The following is a 12,326-nucleotide window of genomic DNA, read 5'->3' on the forward strand; positions in this document are numbered from 1 at the left end:
ACGTGATGGTACGCATTTCTCCTTCTTACACGGGGCATCACAACAACGTTTTACCAGGAAACGCCGGTCAACTGCTGTTTGTGTATGAGAAATCGGTTGGAAACTTTCCTCATGTCAGCACGTTGTAGGTGTCGCCACCGGCGCCAACCTTGTGTGAATGCTAAGAAAAGCTAATCATTTGCATATCACAGCATCTTCTTCCTGTCGATTAAATTTCGCGTCTGTAGCTCGTCATCTTCGTGGTGTAGCAATTTTAATGGCCAGTAGTGTATCAATATACGATCAGTTGCTAGTTCTTACAGTACCACTAGCGTCGTGCTATGTCTTTCTATTCCTGAGACATTTCCGACATCTGGGACGTAGCGCTGTGTGCGGCGTCTTTAAAGGACGAGCGGAGAGTTACATTTGCATGCAGAGAGTCGGAGCGAAGACGACTTGCTCTGGTCTTGCGCGCAGCGCCAACCGTAGGAATACGGCGAGCCCTGGACAGAACGTAGCACGTGGTGGTGCGCTGTTTGCCCGTTTCAATATGCGGGTTCTTTTTCGTTGGAGATGCGAGTAGCGCGCCGTGTTCTGTGATCAAGACACCGTCGGTATCACGCACTGCTCCCGAATGCAAGTCTACTGTCTTGTCCACTCCACCATATTGCTAGCGGTATATGGACTATAATGAAATAATGCATGGAAGCACAATACAGGGCGGAGAAAAAATGCCACACTTCGAGGTCGGCATGCGATTCCCCTTCCAAATTCAACTCAAAAGTTTATCTAGCGTTATCTGATCGGGAGCTTTTTGAAAACACACGTGTGAAAACGAGGAGCAGGCAACACTGCCATATAGTGCGGCACATCGGAATGTACAGAGGAAGATATATCACTCCTCAATACGGCACCAGCTGTCGTAGCTCACAGAGTAGCCAGCACGAACATCAAACCCTCGTCGCCATGGAGCCATGTTTCGAATCCTCGTTCTTTTTATTTATTTTATAGGCATTCGTTCCCTTGTTCTGTCGTTTAAAAGCAGAACATCGTTTTCTCACATAACGACAGCCCATCACACGACAGGGGCTCCATTAAACTGCATGCATGTTTATACTAATCGCACAGTGGACTGCCATAACAGGTGCCTTTCGTTGATGAAGGTCAGTTTCTCGATAGATCACACCAGCGACAAATATTTCGATATTCTTTTGGTGTTGGGTACACATGATAACCAAGCTGCTGCTGCTGCGTCCCTTACGTATGCTGCGTGGTACCCTCAAAGACACCACCTAGATCAGAAAATTTTTCCTGGTCTTGGGCAATGCCTTCGGAAAAACAATAATCATTTCTACAAGCAATGGACGGAGGTCTACCCGTGATACTGCAAGGCAGTTCAAGATATTTCCAAGAACCGTTGTTCAGGTGTTGCACAATGAAGATCTACATCCATATCATTACATGATAACAACAGCACTCGGAAGACCACATTCAACAATTATCTGAATAACATTTGCACCAGGCTGGAGACGACGAGCATTTTATAAACAACATGTCAGGGACTGACGAATCCGTCTTCATTCGCGAAGATGTATTAAACCTCCATAACAGCCATTATTGGTCGGAACACAGCCCATATATTACCTGTGAACTCCGCTTTCCAGCACACTTTGGCGTAAGCCTGTGGGCTGGAATCGAGGGAGGAGTGCTGTTGGACAAGCGGAATGCTCCCCTTATCGTACGTTTCTTTGCAATACTTTGCCTGACGCGTTACAAAAATATTCACTGGGTGTTCGGCGATAGCTATGGTTTCAGCATGATGATGCATCGCCACACCTCTGAGTAACTAAATGAATCGTTTCCAGAGAAATGGGTTGGTCGTGGAGGTCCAATGTTGTGGCTTCCGCGTTCCCCGGACCTTCATCGACTAGATTTTTGTTTGTGGGGTACTTCAAGGAACATGTTTGTTGTTTGCATTACTCCACCCATGGATGTATATGACTTACAGGTCGCGTGCATACCGTTTCGTAATGGTGGCTGCAGTTGTGTTGCTCAGGGTCCAGAAAAGAATGATCCAGCGAATGGCGAAGTGTTTTCGAATGCAAAGTTGCTCGTACGTGTACATATCGGCTCTGTGAAGATAAGCCAGGACATCAGATCTACAGAACGGCATTACCATGTGTAGCCTAACGTCCACTTTAGCATACCTATTGTGTTTTTTGTACCTCACTGCATACAGTTGATGGTAATGTATCTAGTACAATTTCAAATGGTTCAAATGGCTCTGAGGACTATGGGACTTAACATCTGAGGTCATCAGTCCCCTGGAACTTAGAACTACTTAAACCTAATTAACCTAAGGACATCACACAGATCCATGCCCGAGGCAGGATTCGAACCTGCGACCGTGGCGGTCGTGCGGTTCCAGACTGTAGCGCCTAGAACCACTCGGCCACCCCGGCCGGCTAGTACAAATTTCTGTTGGCTTTATCTTCTTCACGGAGGAAACAAAGTGTTCGTTTACGCTAGTACGATGTCTTAATTTTAAATTAAGGTAACTGTAACAGAAAATAATACACAAGATACCGCATTGTGGAGGTGTAAATGTGATGCAATTGCATGCTTTAAATGGAAAAAATAAAACGTTTGACCAGAACGCGCGTACAACATCGGCCAATTTGCGTACGCGTTTCCCACAGCACTGCCTCATCTTACAGAGCTAATGGATCAACTGCAGCACAACCCGGACTGTATACTACCTGTTCTAGGTTACGCTGCATGCAGTTATAGCGCTGACAGAGCCTCTTATTTTAAATCGCTTTTCTATTAAACCCATTGGAAGGACTAGGTTTCGCTCGAAACACTAATGCCTTGAACTGGAATGAGGAATCACAAGCTGGCCGCCAAGAGCGGCATTTATTCTACACCCTGTATATTTAACTAACTTGTGGTTTGTCTCTATGAGCAGCAGAGTCTAATGCATTTTAATGTTTAAGTGGTGAAAGAGTGAGATAGAACTGGTGAATAAATACCGAATCAGAAATGTGTGCTGTGCACATCACGAAAAATTACTTATAAGATTCCAAGATCTATATTCGATGACAGATCCGACAAATATTCTTCCACATCCTTTACATTGTTTCCTTGAGGACAGTAATAATAACTCCGTTCAATGAAAGAAAAATTTTATTCAGATAAAACCGTATGGTGCTAGAAACCTTTTAATGTCTCAAACATCTACGATGTACATATGCAGACTGAAGCAATGTACGAAAATTTGCGCCAAGGCTGGGATTCGAACCCAAGTTTCAGGCTTACTAGATACATGTGCCAACCAGTATGCTACCATGTCACAGCACAACTGCACGATTACCGTAGCATACCTCTCACCTCAATCGAAATTCCCGTTCACCCTTCAGCCCATTTGCTGTTCCACCTAATTTCGAACAGTATTGCAGAGGCTCTGCAACCATAGTGGAATATAACTTCAGAGACTCTTCAGTACTGTTCGAGTTCAAGGAGAATACCAAGTGGGCTAAAACGTGAATGGGAATTTGGAAGGCTTGCTAGGGTAGTTCTTTCACTTGTGCAAAACCACAGTGGCAGGGTGGCGTATGAACTAAACGTTGTTAATTTGGTACCAAACAGTTTTACACCGATATTAAGATTCGCTTATTATCTGTTGTTATCAAACTGCAATGATTATCTGTGTCTACACTCTCTGTCAATAAACACAGGGGCCCCGTATAAGTAGCTTGCAATAAGTCTTGACTTTCTAAATCTCAGCGTGATTTTATCATCTAATCAAGTACCTTCCCTGCATCTTCTCATCACGTGAAGAGTAGCAGATTGCTTGCTTTTTGTTACAGTAATGTTATCCTAATTTTATGAGTATTTTGCTATGATATATTTCCAACAGGCAAACTGGTCTATCAGTCACGTAGATCAATAGCTAGTAAACGCAGGTAACTCTTTCTATATATGCGGTGGAGTGACGTGCATACGAGAAAGCCTTAAATTAGGCGTTTTCATAAAAATGCTTTAATGTACCACATTTACCACGAACCTCGAAGTGTGGATAAATGAAAAAAGAAGTAGTATGCCATTTGGTCTGCTAGCTTTACGATATATTTTGTAAATCCTTAAATGTGAAACACCATTCACTTAGCTTCATCGACAGTTTGTCGGGCGTATTTCCGAGAAATTGACACCAGTTGCGTTTATCGCCCCAGAGATCAAAGAACTTGGAAGGAATACCATTCTGATTTGTAGCAGAAGTGCTAAGAGAAAGCCGTGAAGTTAACCTTCGAGAACGAAGAACGTTTTCAATGGTTTGCTAGGAAACTTCAAAATATAAAATTTGAAATCACTTATGAATTATCTGACGTTCTCGTACGAACAGCTGCAAAGCACCATGACATTAAAAATACGCTTCTCGCATTGAGAGCTGGATACCCTCGTGGAATATTTGTTATGTGAACAATGACCAATGGTGATCGCTTTCATCACGTTTTTCACTGGCCAAACAAAAGTAATGTTGAGTTGAGTGAAAAAGCGAGAAAGCGGCACTCCTGAAAAACAATTTCAGAGGCAGGTGAAAAACGGATGTTCATTCGGTTATTGGTATTTTTCCAATTTTTTCAGTCTTTTACTTCAAGATACCTGCAATAAATATCATACAACAAGTATGAGAGTTAGTCAAATTTTCTCTCTTTGCTGGTTCTGCTATGAAAAAATACGTACATAATACATTCTATTCACCATAGCGTTCCACTTTTCAGAAATTTATGGAAGGGCGAAGTTTAATGACATCTCGAGTACAGTTATATCATTCCCAAACGTGACGCCTTATTTTGCTCTAGTATTTGAATAAAGTTACAGAACGAGTAAAAGTGTGGTTAGCAAAATAATAGTGTATCATTGTCATTGAGCAATGGAGCAACGATCATTGTTAATGGCGGTGGGTATTCTTCCAACTGCATCTCATACGCTTCTAAAAAGAATGCAATGATTCCAAAACTAAGTGGGCTCTTGAAGTTTTCACTATTTACGAGCCGTAGTAATTTAACCCCACGATCAGTTCTGAGGGGCTTGTATCTAACAGAAGCGAGAGCAGGAGATTTACAGTTTGGAGACGATAGCCAGATCATAAGTAATTTTCACCTGCTCAGAATGATTGCAACTCACTGTGAAATGAAGCGCAGATAATCTCAGGAACGCGCTTTGCTTATAGCAGAATGAAATCAATGGCAGAACGCGAATTGCATTCGGCACATTATGCCCCTCTTTTCCATGATCTGCTGAGCTATTTTCAGCTGCCTTTTCTGAAACAAATATTACAAAAATCATAAATTATATATCTCTTAATAATTTCGGGGAGTACCTTTCCATTAAAATAAAACATAAATGTAACACCTTTCTAATTTATATAATTATAAATCAACACTAATTCTATTACAGAGACAGACTTACATAAAATACGTCTGCTCATGTCGATGGAAACACGAAAAAGGAGTAGGGAAAGTGGTGGTAATGTGAAGCAGTGTTAGAATATGAAACACCTCAGTGTTTGATGACTAATAATGCCATCTGGCGTCAGCTTCAGTTATCACAATCGTTATGTTCTGATTCCGCCAGTAGACGCAGCAGAGATCAGTATCTCATTGTTTACAGGCGTGAGTACAAGTACGTTGTTCTCCAACGTCCACAAGTTTGACGAGGTTCTATTCAAATTTGTTTCTGCTATCTTGATTTACAAGTTAGCATACTTTTTCTGCTTTACGATTTAGTAATAGAATTAAACTTACAAATGGTAATTTTAGTTACTTGAAACTGCTTATCGAAAATCTAGTTTCATTGTTTCTTTTCTAAAATTGTGTTGGCTGGAAATATGAAACACGCTGTTCCCTATTACAATCCCACTTTTGTTTTTTATGTGTCCCCACCCAAGAAGTAGGGTATGACCTGAAAAAGGGGAACGCGACAGAAATGGCGACCTGAAGATGAGGTTGAAACAATAATTGCTGTCAGGGATAAAACCAAAACTCTAAATGAAGCAGCAAGAGGTTTCATTTCAACAAACTCATTAGAAAGGTGGTTAGAAAGGATATAGATCTAAATACTTTAGTATATGAAAAATTATGTGGAAAACCTGTTCATCCCAAGAAACTGAAAAAGGCCCTGTTGAGTATTGCCTACTGATGGAAAGGAATTTAACGGACTTACTCGTGATGACGTGAAACGAAGGGCTTGACAGCTGGCAGTAAGAAAGGGAATCAGCAATCCGTTCACTATGATATGACTGGGAGGACTTGGCTCGATCACCTCATGAAGAGGCACAAGAATCAGCTTTTAGTATGAACGCCTGAAGGAACTTCACTTGCTCGAGCCACCAGCTTTAACCGAGAGTGTCATGAAATTTTCTGATATTCTCGAAGCCGAATACACTAAACATCGTTATTCTCCTGACCGGATCTTCAATGCTGACGAGTCTGGTCTTAGTGCAGTGCAAACAAAAATGCCACATGTATCTGGCAAGAAGGGAAGAAAGCACACAGAAGCCCACGCTGCTGCAGGGAAAGTAAGTCTGGTGACAATCATCGCATGCATGAGTGCAGGTGGCAACTTGGTTCCTCCGATGATGATTTTTCAGGCATCAATTGGACAGACAGATTGACGAAAGGCGCACCTACTGCAGCTATTGGAAAATGTCACCCTTTAGGCTGGGTACAATTCTATCTACTCATTGAATGATTTACCCACTTCATTAAACATACGAAACCTACAGCTGAATCCCCAATATTGCTCATATTGTATGGACATTATTCTCACGCCAGTGATATATATGTCATAATGAAAGTAAAGATAACCATTTGACCATTCTCTGCTTGTTACCTCATATTACACACAGACTACAGCTCCTCAATAGGACTCTTATGGGTCCTCTAAAGACATACTACAGTGAAGAGATTAGGCAAGCACTAAGAACAGGCGGTAAGCACACCAATGATACCGTAGAGAAGTTCGGAAAGGCATACCTCAGAGTCGAAAGTCGTGCAGCAGCAATCAATGGATTCAAAGGTACCGGCGTTTATCCACTAAACAGAAGCTGGTTTCATTGCAGCTGAACATGAAGCAGAACAGGATGCTAACAGTTGTAAAGCCCTTTTTGATGATGAAGATGGTGACCTACAAACTTCTGGAATGGGTAACGGATGTGATTCAAAGGAGCAGGTAGCAGGTCCATTAATATCAGTAGGCTATGACAAGCCACAACATACCTCTCCAGCCCTAAGCTCAAAAAAGAAGACATCAGGCAGAGATCAGCCGGGTTGTGGCCGAGCGGTTCTAGGCGCTTCAGTCTGGAACCGCGCGACCGCTACGGTCGCAGTTTCGAATCCTGCCTTGCGCATGGATGTGTGTGATGTTCAAATGGCTCTGAGCACTATGGGACTTAACTTCTGAGGTCATCAGTCCCCTAGAACTCAGAACTACGTAAACCTAACTAAGGACATCACACACATCCATGACCGAGGTAGGATTCGAACCTGCGACCGTAGCGGTGTGTGATGTCTTTAGGTTGGATAGGTTTAAGTAGTTCTGAGTTCTAGGGGACTGATGACCTCAGATGTTAAGCCCCATAGTGCTCAGAGCCATTTGAACCAGGCAGAGATCGGAAAGCGTTCTCGGCTACTGGCCTAACCTCACTGAAGTGTAGAAGAAAAAGGCATCAATTCAGGCACCTCCCTCTTACAGACCTAACGTAGTTAACAGTTAACCAACAGCAACCAGGAACCAGCAAAATGTAAAACAGTCGTACAAGAGAGAACTCTGTTTACACTGGGAAACTACGAGTGTTATCAACAATCAGAAAAAATGAGTACGAATGTTCTAGCAAAGAAGAGGAAATGGAGCTATCTTCTAGTAGTTCATACCTGATGTAATCTGTCGGAAAAGAAGTTCCTGAAAACAATGACCCAGGTGTTTGTGTGGTAACGCATTTAAAAAGTCAGTCAGGAGAACATTTGGTTGTATTGTGCAGTGTTTGTGGGACTGAAGTGCTCATTTGCACCTTTTGTGCATGAAGAACTTTAAATTGTAAGTCAAATTTGCTATTTAAAGCTCATAGAAGCAATTCGACTTAAAATTTATACGGTAATTTGTGAATTCAAAAAATGGTAGAAATGGCTCTGAGCACTATGGGACTGAACAGCTGAGGTCATCAGTCCCCTAGAACATAGAACTAGCTAAACCTAACTAACCTAAGGACATCACACACATTCATGCCCGAGGCCGGATTCGAACCTGTGACCCCAGCAGTCGCGCGATTCCAGACCGAAGCGCCTAGAACAGCTCGGCCACACCGGGCGGCTATTTGTGAATTTTTTCGATGTGAGGAAAAAATTGAATTTTATAATCTCGTTAGTAAAAATGATAATTTTATTATTTATTTAAAACCTGTTTCACATTACCACTCCTTTCAAAACGCTCATAATTTACAGAAAATTAAAAAAAAACATATTTAAATTATTTGGCATGTTCATTTCTCATCAAAATCATTCTCAATCCTTTATAATAGATGTATAAACTAGCAAAAGTGACATGTTTGACGGAACAGCCACATTTCAAATTCAGTATTTTACTTTAAACAAAAAAGTGTTCCATATTATCACTGGGCAACAGCCTTGCCGCAGTGGATACACCGGTTCCCGTCAGATCAACGAAGTTAAACGCTGTCGGGCGTGGCCGGCATTTGGATGGGTGACCATCCGGGCCGCCATGCGCTGTTGCCAATTTTCGGGGTGCACTCAGCCTCGTGATGCCATTTGAGGAGCTACTCGACCGAATAGTAGCGGCTCCGGTCAAAGAACACCATCATAAAGACCGGTAGAGCGGTGTACTGACCACATGCCCCTCCTATCCCCATCCTCATCTGAGGATGATACGGCGGTCGGACGGTCCCGATGGGCCACTTGTGGACTGAAGACGGAGAGCATATTATCACCGCTTCCCCCACAATTTGCTAAGGGTATCTTCGCTTCCTGCTTTCGTTTTGTTACAAATTCCTCCAATTTGTTTCAGCCACAGGCTGATTTTTCTCACATCACTGATCTGAATTCACTATTCGTACAAGTTTTATTGCAGTTTTCACAGACGACATGAAACATTTCCACAAGAAAAAAATGCAAATTCGCGCTATAAAATCGCTTTGAAATACCGGTATTTCCTTTATACAGGGTGTTTCGAAAATGACCGGTATATTTGAAACGGCATTAAAAACTGAACGAGCAGCGATAGAAATACACGTTTGTTGCAATATGCTTGGGACAACAGTACATTTTCAGGCAGACAAACTTTCGAAATTACAGTAGTTACAATTTTCAACAACAGATGGCGCTGCGGTCTGGGAAACTCTATAGTACGATATTTTCCACATATCCACCATGCGTAGCAATAATATGACGTAGTCTCTGAATGAAATTACCCGAAACTTTTGACAACGTGTCTGGCGGAATGGCTTCACATGCAGATGAGATGTACTGCTTCAGCTGTTCAATTGTTTCTGGATTCTGGCGGTACATCTGGTCTTTCAAGTGTCCCCACAGAAAGAAGTCACAGGGGTTCATGTCTGGCGAATAGGGAGGCCAATCCACGCCGCCTCCTGTATGTTTCGGATAGCCCAAAGCAATCACACGATCATCGAAATATTCATTCAGGAAATTAAAGACGTCGGCCATGCGATGTGGCCGGGCACCATCTTGCATAAACCACGAGGTGTTCGCAGTGTCGTCTAAGGCAGTTTGTACCGCCACAAATTCACGAAGAATGTCCAGATAGCGTGATGCAGTAATCGTTTCGGATCTGAAAAATGGGCCAATGATTCCTTTGGAGGAAATGGCGGTCCAGACCAGTACTTTTTGAGGATGCAGGGACGATGGGACTGCAACATGGGGCTTTTCGGTTCCCCATATGCGCCAGTTCTGTTTATTGACGAAGCCGTCCAGATAAAAATAAGCTTCGTCAGTAAACCAAATGCTGCCCACATGCATATCGCCGTCATCAATCCTGTGCACTATATCGTTAGCGAATGTCTCTCGTGCAGCAATGGTAGCGGCGCTGAGGGGTTGCCGCGTCTGAATTTTGTATGGATAGAGGTGTAAACTCTGGCGCACAAGACGATACGTGAACGTTGGCGTCATTTGGACCGCAGCTGCAACACGGCGAACGAAAACCCGAGGCCGCTGTCGGATCACCTGCTGCACTAGCTGCACGTTGCCCTCTGTGGTTGCCGTACGCGGTCGCCCTACCTTTCCAGCACGTTCATCCGTCACGTTCCCAGTCCGTTGAAAGTTTTCAAACAGATCCTTTATTGTATCGCTTTTCGGTCCTTTGGTTACATTAAACCTCCGTTGAAAACTTCGTCTTGTTGCAACAACACTGTGTTCTAGGCGGTGGAATTCCAACACCAGAAAAATCCTCTGTTCTAAGGAATAAACCATGTTGTCTACAGCACACTTGCACGTTGTGAACAGCACACGCTTACAGCAGAAAGACGACGTACAGAATGGCGCACCCACAGACTGCGTTGTCTTCTATATCTTTCACATCACGTGCAGCGCAATCTGTTGTTGAAAATTGTAACTACTGTAATTTCGAAAGTTTGTCCGCCTGAAAATGTACTGTTGTCCCAAGCATATTGCAACAAACGGTGTATTTCTATCGCTGCTCGTTTAGTTTTTATTGCCGTTTCAAATATACCGGTCATTTTTGAAACACGCTGTATATATATATATATATATATATATATATATATATATATATATATATATATATATATATATATAAAAAGAGATGACGTACTTCAGTCAATGCTTCTAACGCAATGGGAGGAAACAATAAATGTTAAATCGAGCTACACTACACAACAGTCTCGTCCAAACACTTTATTTTGACTCGCGTAGTTCAGCTGATAGAATCATACTGTATGTGCAAGTGGGCAGTGCAGCTGTCTTGACGTGCGGTTCGCTTCGACAGGTCGCCGATGCAGTCACCTCGCTGGCCCCCGGCGTCGTATATTTGGCGGTGCTTGTGCGGGAACTAGGCGTATCACAGAGCGGGCCTGCCGCTTTGTAGAGCCAGCGGGTAATTGGGTCGCCCCGCGGCAGCATTGTAATTAACGCACGGCCGCCCCAGCCGCGCCGAGAGAAGGGGGGCGTGGCGGGCGATCTCCGCACCCTTGTGACGTCACCGCCTACTCCTGCCGGTTAATATATATTTTGACAGCAAACTGCGAAGCGTAAATTAGCGTCTGCACATCCTATCGTCTGCCGTGAACTGGGATAACTTTGCCAAACAGGGCAACTTTGCCGCTTTTTGAGTGAGACTATATTTCGAGGGGTACCACGTTTCTTAATCATTCAACAGAGGCACCAATGTGTTCACTGCACAGGACAAGCCATGAACAACGGATCTGCCGCGTGTTTTAGGTTTATTCATTGTTTCCTGGTCTTCATAGGTTAGGTTAGGTTACTGTTGTTTAACGTCCCGTCGACAACGAGGTCATTAGAGACGGAGCGCAAGCTCGGGTTAGGGAAGGATGGGGAAGGAAATCGGCCGTGCCCTTTCAAAAGGAACCATCCTGGCATTTGCCTGAAACGATTTAGGGAAATCACGGAAAACCTAAATCAGGACGGCTGTAGACGGGATTGAACCGTCGTCCTCCCGAATGCGAGTCCAGTGTGCTAACCACTGCGCCACCTCGCTCGGTTTTCCTGGTCTTTGTCTGTACTTTTTTTTCTCGTGGAACACGCGTTTTCTAGCAGTCCAAAAAAAAAAAAAAGAAAAAGAATTGTCTCGCCCCGTCCACATGAAAGCGAAACCTATTTCTTGTATTGTGCGCAGTATATAATTACGTCTCAGAATCACTTTCCTAACAAAATTGCGTGGTGCATTTAGTGTAATAATAAAACATGCCAATGTTTCACCGGGAATCTCGTTAGAAATGGGACTACTTGGTCAGCCTAAAATTTTGCCTTTTTGTTACCTCTTTCACACTTTCTATTTAATCGGGCATTCTTGTAACTCTGTACAGGTCGATAAAATGCCACGGATCATTAGAACCAAACTGGGAGCATGCAGGTATCGAAATGTTTGTTGTGAAGAGGATCGTAATTCAGCCTTTTTGAACGTAATAAAATGAGTACCTGAATGGCCCAGGATCTCACACAACTAGAGATCGGAATGTTTGCTGTGGTCAGATTCTTGATAAAAGTGATTATCAAGCACTTTATTAGTAAATTTATTAAGTTCTACGGAGATGGTGAATTCAAGTGGTCGTTTCTTCGTAC

At 43.1% G+C, this 12,326-nt stretch overlaps 1 pseudogene; it reads left to right on the forward strand.

Moving 5' to 3' along the window:
• The first annotated feature begins 8,653 nt into the window (after positions 1-8,653).
• On the forward strand, positions 8,654-8,771 carry LOC126189392 (5S ribosomal RNA; annotated as a pseudogene).
• Positions 8,772-12,326: the final 3,555 nt, after the last annotated feature.

Source organism: Schistocerca cancellata, chromosome 5 (genome assembly GCF_023864275.1).
Source record: "Schistocerca cancellata isolate TAMUIC-IGC-003103 chromosome 5, iqSchCanc2.1, whole genome shotgun sequence".
Lineage (NCBI taxonomy): Eukaryota > Metazoa > Arthropoda > Insecta > Orthoptera > Acrididae > Schistocerca > Schistocerca cancellata.